Raw genomic sequence first — 10,318 nt, 5'->3', positions numbered from 1 at the left:
AAGGAGGGACTCACAAGGTCAAAACCTAAGTCAGCCTGTACTTATTTAAGGGAAATATCTCACTGTCAAATAAACCTAACATACACCAATTGCAATTCTCCCACTCAACTTTAGCCTGCGTTGCAAATAAAACCTGCTAGCCTTCTAAGGAAATCCCAGACCTCTGAGCCAATCATGTCTGTTTTCATGTTGCTGCTTCAAATGCTCTATAAAACCTGCCCTTGCCCAAACATCCCTTGGAAAAAGTATTCTGCTGCTTGTGAGACACTGTACTCCCCAATTCATAAATTGTTTTCCCTTGAATGAAGGACATCGAACTTGTTACTAAATTGTCTTACTTTTTTTTTTCATTCGACAATGCTTAGAAAGACTTTCCTCTCTACCAGACTATAAATATATTTATCCATCTCCATCGCTCCCACTCAAGGTGAGGAGAGTGAGTTGAAAAGAAAAGTCGAGTAGACTGACTGTGCTACATGATTATAAAGGCCCATTTGGGATGGTGGTTATAAATTTATAGTCTTTAATCTGCTCTTTCATGTGACATTCTTCAGTTGCACTGAGCTGCTAATGTGCAGGCATGGAGAATGCTGATGTTTAGCTTTAGCTAGGTTTCGGATTTTGGCAGAAAGGAGCCACAAAAAGAATGAGAGGCAAAAAAGCTTCAGATTAGTATAAGTCTCTGAGCTGATTAAGAAAGAAAATGAAAAAAGGAGCTGGTGGGTTGGAAAAAGTTGGAAAGCCAATGAATTGGAAATCTTGATAAGATCATTAAATATGTGTAGTGGGTGTATTTAAACAATCAAGCTTGAAGAATAGTATGTTATGGTCAGAAACATATTAACTATTTAAAACTATTAACTATTTTAAAAGCAAAATAGCTAGGAGTGATAACATCACCGAGGGTGTAACTAAGGAAGTCTGTGGCTGAGTTAGAGCAGAAAAGTAGAAAGAAGGAAGGGAAGTAACGAAGAGGTAAGCCCCATCGCCGGTATTCTTTTTCAGAATTGGTGTTCTCACATTTTTCTCTTACTAGATGAAGTTTAGAATAATTCTGTGGAGTTCCTAAAGATCTATCAGAATTTGTAAAATGTCATTAATGAAATTCCACATGCCAGATAAGAAAGGGTAGCCCTCCCTTTACTCTCCAATTATGTGTTACTCTCACGTGTCTGTTTTTTTCCCAGTAAAGGTTCTCGAAATAACAGTGCACACTCATTATTCTGTATCCTTATTTTCTTCTTCTTTTTTTTTAATGCCTAACAGCACTTGGTCTTCCTAGGTTGTCTCCCATCCGAGTACTAACCAGGCCCATCCCTGCTTAGCTTTCAAGATCAGATGAGATTGGGCACATTCAGGGCAGCATGGCCGTAGACTCTAAATCCTTATCTTCTGCTCCTCAACTCTTTGGAAAACCTTTGCTAAGGATACTGCTGGGCTCTCTTCCATCTTTATATTTCTTTACCTATTTGCAGTGTTCATGTGTTTGACCACATTATTCTTGAAACCTTTGACATTGATGACATATTGTCTCCTGGATCCCGTTTTAGTGTTCTTCTTAAGCTTTACTTACTTTGTTCATCCTGGAAATATCAGTGTTTTACAAGATTTTACCTCTCATTCATTCGTTCATTGGTCAGTCAATAAATCAAGTAAATCCAAACTGGGAATATAGCAATGAATAAAACAGACTCTATCTTTGCTTTCATGGTGCTCAAATTCTAGTTTTTTCATACTGTATAAAACATTTCCCAGGAGATCGCGTCCATTTCCATGGCTTCAACTACCACCTATAATCAGGAGTCATAGTCATACTTAATCAACAACTGATATTATCCAAGTACCAAAGAAATCAGAACAGGACATCAACCAATTAGACAACCAGTCTGGCTGTACTCTCTTGTACTGGCTGCATGGCTGAATATCAGCCCAAACTATAACATATAAATATTAAATGATAATACAATTTCTGGTAGTTAAGAGAATAGACTGGAATCTCCAGACTGTTCAAAATCTAGCAGTTACTTTCTGCTGTATGATCTGGGACAAATTGCTTCATATTTGTGCTTCAGTTCCCTCTTCTATAAAATGTGGATAATAAAGTACCTGTCGTATAGGATTGCTATGACAATCCAATGAGATAATACATGTAAAGTATTTAAAACAGCTTGGATAGAATATACTAAGCACACAATAAATGGTAGTTATTATTATTCATTATTTTGCAACTATGTCTCTAATCCTGACTTTTTTTTTCTTGAGCTCCAAAGTTATAGATTAGATGGTTTTTCTTCAAAATATATCATGGTGCTTGGGAAACCTACAAGATTCATTATAATTAGTAGAAGCAGCCTGTAAACAAATAGGAGCAATTAAATTTTATAGATACTTGATTATATGCGCTGGTTGAATGGGTAGAAATGATAAAAATGAGAAACAGACAGTGGTACTCATTAGGTACCAGGTTCTCTTAAAAGTGGTTCATCTGTGTGAACCTATTGAATCTTAACTGTTCCATCAAGTAAACATTATTTTCATTTACAATTTATAAATGAGAAAACTGAGGCACAGAAGGTTCAAAGGATTTGACTGAAGGTACATAGCTACTAAGTTTTAAACCACTCTGCCTCCAGAGTTTAAGCTCCTTGTCATGGCACTATACTGTCTCACCAAGAGGAAGTAGTTGTTTGTGACAAAAAGAGCATTTCTTACAACTTTTTTTTTTTTTACGTATCAGATCTATTTTCCTCCATATTTTACAATTCAAAAATGTCCTGTGGAGGAAGCAAGCTGTGGACCTTTGTTCTGCTAGTTAATATAACGAAATGTCCTTTAATTATACTGGGAATCAGTACCCTAATGGTGACTTATTTTTTCTTTGGTGACTTATTTTCTGATCTAATATTTTAAACATCTGACCTCTTGTCATGAAAGATCTGTTCCTCACTTTAAATATAAAATGCGCTTTCTGAGAGAGAACAAGTTTCTGTGTACTTGGACAGCTCTGCTTCATTGCCTAACAAGATTGTTACTAAAGATTAAAGAGGCACCATAGAAATCAGAGACAATACTGGAGACAAATGAGTCAATAAACTCCTTGTCCCAGAACTCAGAGCAAGTAAACACACAGATGTGTCTACCTGTGTGCAGACTCGGATGATGAATTTTAACCTGTCCGCAATCTAATAAAAAGGATGCTATTTATGTTTCTAGTTTTAATGGCAGTCACTGAGGGTCGCTTCACTGAGACCCTATACTTGCTGAGAACTGGTACTCTCTGAACCTGGCCAAGAAAGTGTTTCTCAAACTGAGGTTCTTCAATTATCAGAGATAATTACAACCTTTCATATGAGAGTAACTGGATCATCTTGTTTTATAATTGAGAATTGTCAATGTCAAGAAAAGCCTGAATGAAAACGCCAGGCATTGTGCCAAAGAAAGAGTCACAGTAACTTGAATAAATTAAAATTATGGGAGAGCTGAGCCAACCTGGAAAACAAGATGGAATTCTGAGCTCAAGTCTCCATTGCTGTATAAGTTATTGCCATATTTACTTTGTAATATATGCTTATGAAATGTCTTTGTATAAAACTGAAAACATTACATTAGAAATAGTCATTGAAAACTTCTTAGGACAAAAAATATCAAAATTTGTACTCCAAGTAGATAATCACAGGTTTCTTCTGATTTTATCATTTTATCATTGACTGATTTTGTATTTTCAAGACTCTGGTTCATTTTCACTAGTCTTTATGAAGTTCTTCACAAACTTCTGTAGCTTACTGATTTCAATATACTTTATCTCTCTTAGCTTAATTTTGAATTTGGTTCCCATTTATGATAAAGAGTACATGAAGCCCCCATGGGATGTAAATTAGAAGGAAAAAGAAACCAAAGTTCACGGACCATGGCAGCTTTAAAACCCTAAGGGTAGGTTTTATTTGATTAGCACTCAGAGGTGGTTGTTTGTGCTGTGCAGATTTCATGGTTCAAAGATTAGAACAGTTTGCTATGCATCAAACTAGCCAGCCTCTGTGCCTACCTCCCCGGTGATGTGTGACTTCAGACAAGTTCTGTCCCAAGTTGTCCTAGCTCCTCGAAATCATACCGGCTCCTGGCCTCTTGGCCAAGAGTTGGGACAACTTCGGAGTTGTTACTAGTCCCAGGACATTCCACTGTCTTATTTGGCTCTCTTTTACCCTATCCTCATCCTATCAATGGTTAAATTGTGCCATGTGTTCCTGCCAGGATTCTGAATGTTTTTATGAAATCAATAGGAACTACAGTCTTACTCTTCCCAGATTTTGGTGGCATTGGCAATATTTGGTGATTATCTCTGTGGATGCATGTATTAGTGAGTTGTTATGGCTTATAGAGTGAGGAATAAAGCAGACAACCCTCAACTTGGACACCTGCATGGAATGGAACCTAGGTACAACTTTTGTACACCCAGCTATGGAGTAAAAGCACTTAGAACACATCTCTGAGTCACACGCTCTTCCCACTGCAACAAGTAATAGAGATGGCTAAGGAGTCAGAGGAAGGCCAGTACTTCCTCAAGTATCTCTTTTTAAAATTTTTTATTAGAGCTGGATGCTGGGTTATGAGTTAGAAGATCCAGGAAGGGTATGCTTGAATATAGAGTGGTTGTTAGAGATGAGAATCTAAAGAGTTTATTAACTCTACCACTTTAACTAGCTTAAAAAAAGAAAAGGGACAGTCTTCCAGTTTGTGCTGGACGTAGGAGAGACATATCAAGGAACAAACCAGTCAATATCTCTAGCTTAGGTTATTTCTTGATATGCGACGCATTCACTTTATGCTATAACTTTTCCAGTATCTTAGAAAAGTTGGTGGATAGTCTGTAGCTCTTCCTGGGCTTATGATAGTACATATGAGCAAGTTGCTAGGCTAAAGCCATAGCTGCTGCAGTATGGTGTACTCTTAGAGGAGGAGTGAATTATTCAATGGAATTTCTGTGAAGGTAATGCTGGTACATCAGCCATATTCTCTGACAGATAAATGCCACAAATATTTTCCCAGTTTCTGACTGGTCGTCAAGTAGATGACTTGAACTGTGCTTTCTAGAATGATAGCATAAAATGAAAACTGTAGGAGAGATTATATATCCAGGTAAGCAGGGGAGGTAAAGGAATCTAAGTCTTAAAATAATAGGAAAAATTACCCTATATCTTCCTGAATACCCAAGTATAAATGTGTCCTTTTTTCTCATTATAGTCTGATCTTTCTATCTCACACTTAGAGGTGCCATGTCTCAATCACTAATCTTTACTATTTCTCAGTGGACCCTAACCAGATTTTCTCAGGTGTAGAAGCCTTGACTTGTCAACAAAATTCTATTGCCAAGTCTAAGAAGAGAATAATTGAGACTCAGGATCCTTCTATGTCAAATTCGGTACACTAATACCTCATGAGAAAGAAACTCAAATTGCTATCAAAGGCCTTTTTAGATTTAACCCTCTCCATGTGTCAAAGCTGTGATTAGGGAAACTCGAGTTGTCTGATAACTTTTCTTTCCAATAAGGTTAAGTCATAAGCTTATTATATTGTAATATTTCCCACTCACCCCTGAAGTATTGCATTCATTTATTACATAGATCATTCCTTCCACTCATCATAAGATATAAGAAAAATTACCCTGTGTCTTCCTGAATACCCAAGTCCCTGAATATGAAAATGTTTGTACATTTTCCTAGCTGTAAACCCAAATCACATTTCCATGGAGAGTCACATGTTTCCTATGAATATTCTCATACCAGAAGGTAAAGTTTTAGTAAAGTTTTATATATCAACTTTTAGTAAAGTTTTATATATCATTTCAAGACTTCTTTTGTTTCACAAAGAAACAGAAGTTACCCCCTATATGATAAATAAAGAACAATGAAACACAGATTCTGGGCTGTTAGCATTCTTTACGGCCTAAAAAGTTTATGCACAAACAAAATAAAAAAGTATTGAATATCATAGAAATTTAGTTTTCTAAGGAAATAATAAAACCCATATAGGAGTGGAAGAAAATTCCCTCTTCCCTCCTAAATGCTATGGCTGGTCTAATAATTAAATTCATACACAGATTAACAGGAGAAAAATATATTTTGTACAAATGAGAGCCTCATAAAAATATGTTACTCAAAGAAGTGACCAACACAAAGAAACAATAAATTTGTGAATAATCGACAAGACAAATGGAATTTGGGCTTTGGGAAGTAAATTGATGAAGAAATAAGGTTACCAGGCCCTAAATTCTGTGTCCAGTGGACAATAAGGAGGCCTTCTACCCTCCTGATACAGGGAAGATGCTTTTACACGGGGAATTTATCCCCTGCATTCAGGGAAACAAAGGAGAGTCAGAGTGTGTTTTTTGCACCAGAAGGTTAAGAACTTTTAATTCAAAATAATCAACACACTAAAGTGGCATATTTCTGGGTGGGATATTCTGTTCCTCTTCAACCAGAAAATGTTAAATTTGAGAATGACAAAGGCTCTCCATCTATCTTTGATAAAACAAGAGACCCTCTTGTCTCTTGTTTTAAAGGGAGTTAAAGGGAGTACCCAGTGCAGTGTATGACCTAGGTGACAGGTGAAGGCATTCTCAGGTTCACCAACTACATGCACTCACGGCCTTGGGAAAGAAGAATGCATAAGATAAAATCTCTAGCGATGGATCAAGGAGATAGCGAGGCACTATTGGAAGATCTATAGGCCTGAGGTAGTCCTTCCTTGGTAGGAGGTGGGAGTGGGGTACAGCCACAAGAGAAGAGAGAGTTACTTAAGAAATGTGTATTATACTCACAGGTACTAAAGACAGGAGGCACAGCATGCCACACAGGGATACATGGGAGAGTGATCGGGAGGTGGAAGACAGGAGGAAACAGAAGGTTTAGGCCAGAGCCTTTATTGAGGTTTCCAGGGAGAAAGAGTAAACAGTTTAAGATTAGTTAGTTTAAATTATTTCACTGAGCTCTAACCTATTGGGATGGTCCCTAGTTGCCTAGTACTTGGATGTAGGATAATTAAGGGAGAGGAAAATTGCCTCCTGGGGGTGGGTGTACAGGCAAATAGAGGAGGGGTTGCTCTGGAATGGTTTCTTTGCATATTGAGGGCATGCTGAGTCCTTGCTATCTCCAAGAACTGACTAGCCCCAGAAGGCTCAGCCTCCTCTTCCCAGACAGAAAGATTTTCTTAAGGTGTTGAAACATTATATTATACAGAAGAAAATTAAATATAGATAATACAGGGAACTTACTACTCATCAATTGTCTATATGTAACATTAAATTCACACATAAATTAAGTTACAACGGGCAGTGAATTGGTATCTGTTGACGTTTAATTAAACATTTGCTTTGATTTTGCAGGCATTTGGCAATGGGGAGCTGCGTATTTTAGAGGTGTTTAGTTGCTTTTACGTCTCAAATATGTTTTTAGACCCTTGAAAAACTCATAAGCCCGAGGATAGCTCAGACTCCAGGCATAACCTAGTCTATCAAATTGCCCGATGTCCTTAATCTACCTTCACATTTTTTCGGGAGTGATGAGCTGTGGTTACCCTTACCTTTTGATGGGTATCTTACTACCCCTCCCTCAGTAAGACCATACAAATTCACTTTGACTAATGGACTATATAATTCCCTGACATCAAGTGACCTGATCCACCACAGAACAGATGCAGCTGCCCTGCCCTCCATAGAATCAGCAGATATTTACTCTTTGTGGCCTCCCAGGAGAGAGAAATTATGGCCTGGTTGCAAGCAATCTCAGAATTAAAACTTGTAGCCCAGTTTAAGATGCTCAGTCAGCACAACATGTATCCAGGGCCTATTATATTCAGACAATCTTCTAAGACAATAATGGACAAATAAAACAATACGAATCCTATAATTCTCTCTTATACATGGTCAAACTTCATGAAAAACCAATTTCTGATGGTTGCTATCCATCCGCAATTCTTTACTGCCCATTTATTTTTCAACCTAATGCCTCTGCCAATTCCACCAAAGCCCTTGTTGTCTTATCTCCCTCTTTCTGAAAAGTCCTTGCTTCTTTGCATTCATTTATGCTACTCCCTTGGTTTCCCTTTTTTATCTGGATGTTTCTTCTGAGCCTCGTCGGTAGATTCTCCTTTCGCATCCCACACTATACATTACATGTCTGTGCTCCTCAGTTAGTTCTCTATCATTCTCATTCTGTACATTTTCTTCCATTGGGACTGCATATACCTGCATGGGTTCATTTAATAAATGAGGCTGATGACTACTAAATCTATTGTTTCCAACCTAGACTTTTATATACCACCATTTATCTGCTTTAACATGCCCCTGGATTAACTCAGTGTCTTTATTGCCTTATTCTTTTTTCCCTTCCTCTATTTTATCTCTTGGTAATGGGATTCCCATCAAGTCATTCTTCAAAGTAAAAACCTAGGAGTTATCCTCATCTACAACTTCTTCCACAACTAATTAACCAAAGATAGATGCTACGCCCTAGTATTCATTGGCTCTTTCCTTTACTGTGACTCTAGTCCTACCTTAAAGCTTTTATCCCTTTTATCCTGGTCTAATTATAATAGTATTTTAGGAAAACTTTCAGTCTCCTTTTGGTCCTCTAATTCGTCCCCCACACTGTGGCCAGAATGTTTCTAAAATGCAAATTGGATCAAGTTATTCCCCCTTTAAAATAAAATCCTTTCAGGCATTGTCCATAGCCTTCAGTTTAAAAATTAAATTCTACTCCATGCAAGATTTTTCATGATTAGGCCTCTGCTGATTTAGGAGATCAGCTTTTTCTCCAACCACCCTCCTTTCTTCCCACCACAGTTGCTTAGGTCTCCTTAAATCTTGTGCGAGCTACTTTAAACCTCTCAATCTTCAAATGTGCTATTCTCTCTGTCAAGTGTTTCCTTCCCACTTTTCACTACTAACTTCTTTTAATTTAAGCAAGAGGACTGGGAGGAGGCAAGAGAGGAGCTTCTGGAATGCTAGTAATGTTCTATTTCTTGATCTTAGCGTTTGCCATATATTTACAAAAATTCTCAAACTGTCTCTTATGATTCATGCACTTTTCTCTATGTACATAATACTTTCATTAATGTTATTTATATAAAAAAATAGTATGCTCTACAAAGCCTTCTTTGAACCATCAAACTAATTAAAATGACCTCTTCCATGCAGATGGCTGTGTACTTGTATCAAATTGTGTGTTGTGGGTTATTGGTCTCCCCCTCGTTGGAGCTTTTTAAGGGGAAAGACTGTTTCTCATTAACTTTGTAGGACCAGCACCTACCATGGCATTCAACAGAATAGTAGGTGCTCAAAAGATATATGATACAGACACAAATGACTCCTCTTCCTCTGCTTGAGAGAGATGTGGGCAGTCTGGCCACTCATAGTCATGAGAAAGTGAAATTAGATTTCATAGAGTTTTGACACAAAGTTCTGTTCCTACCCAAATCAACAGCTTTTACCAGAAACTGAAGGGCTAAGCTCAGCTTAGTAGAGGAGAACCAAGAAGCAAATTTCAGGGATAGACAGACAGATAGAAAAACTAAAATAAGAGATTAGCATTGAGATAATTCAATGAGCCTAGAGTTTAGAAGACAGATAGGACAGAAATAAGCCCAAGAAGCCCTGGGGTGATGGTGAGAAACACAAGTTTATGTGTGGGCTTTGAGTTCAGAGTTTAAGTGCTGTTAGGCACATGTGCGCAAGTTGCCCTGACTATGGGACCAGGAATAGGAAAGACAGCCTGTTAGGAAAGGGACTTGGGCTCCTGGGTAAGATCTAGGGGTTCAGATGTAATATATTTCTCTCAAGTACAACTTTCATCAAGGAGCATAGTTTTAGTCAGCAGAGAAACAAGCGATTTATATTTAATTCACTCTCCCCTTTTGCAACCTTTGTATCTAGTCATTTACCTCTTGAAATTAAGCCTCTAAAACTGTTTCATGCCTCTCATTTCTAATTCCCATTGATACCACCTCAATAGTAACATATTTTGAATGGCCCAAAAGCTTAGCTGGGCCAATTAAATTGTCCTTCTTTAGGGAATTTGAAAAAATTGCGAATTAGTCATAAGGATAAAGAATAAAAAATAGACAGTAGGAGCATCCATGATGGATTGTATGCTAGTTAAGGTGTTATGGAACAGAAACTTTGAGTAAGCGGGGGAGTGAGTTAATAAGGGAGGTGAACAGAGAGAACCCTTAGGAAGAAAAAGAGACATAAGAGTTAGGACAGTGGCCATGTGGTCCCTCAAAAAGAAACAGCAAAAAATCGCCAGTCCTTAGAATCATCTCAATC

General features: G+C 37.7%; 1 pseudogene; it reads right to left on the bottom strand.

The window, feature by feature from the left end:
- Positions 1–1,257: 1,257 nt before the first annotated feature.
- On the bottom strand, positions 1,258–1,375 carry LOC111743604 (annotated as a pseudogene).
- Between the last annotated feature and the right edge of the window lie 8,943 nt (positions 1,376–10,318).

The sequence above is a fragment of the Pteropus vampyrus genome, unplaced genomic scaffold (genome assembly GCF_000151845.1).
Source record: "Pteropus vampyrus isolate Shadow unplaced genomic scaffold, Pvam_2.0 Scaffold116, whole genome shotgun sequence".
Taxonomy (NCBI): Eukaryota; Metazoa; Chordata; class Mammalia; order Chiroptera; family Pteropodidae; genus Pteropus; species Pteropus vampyrus.
Note: the sequence above shows the minus strand (reverse complement) of the source record. Positions and strands in the feature narration are given on the sequence as shown.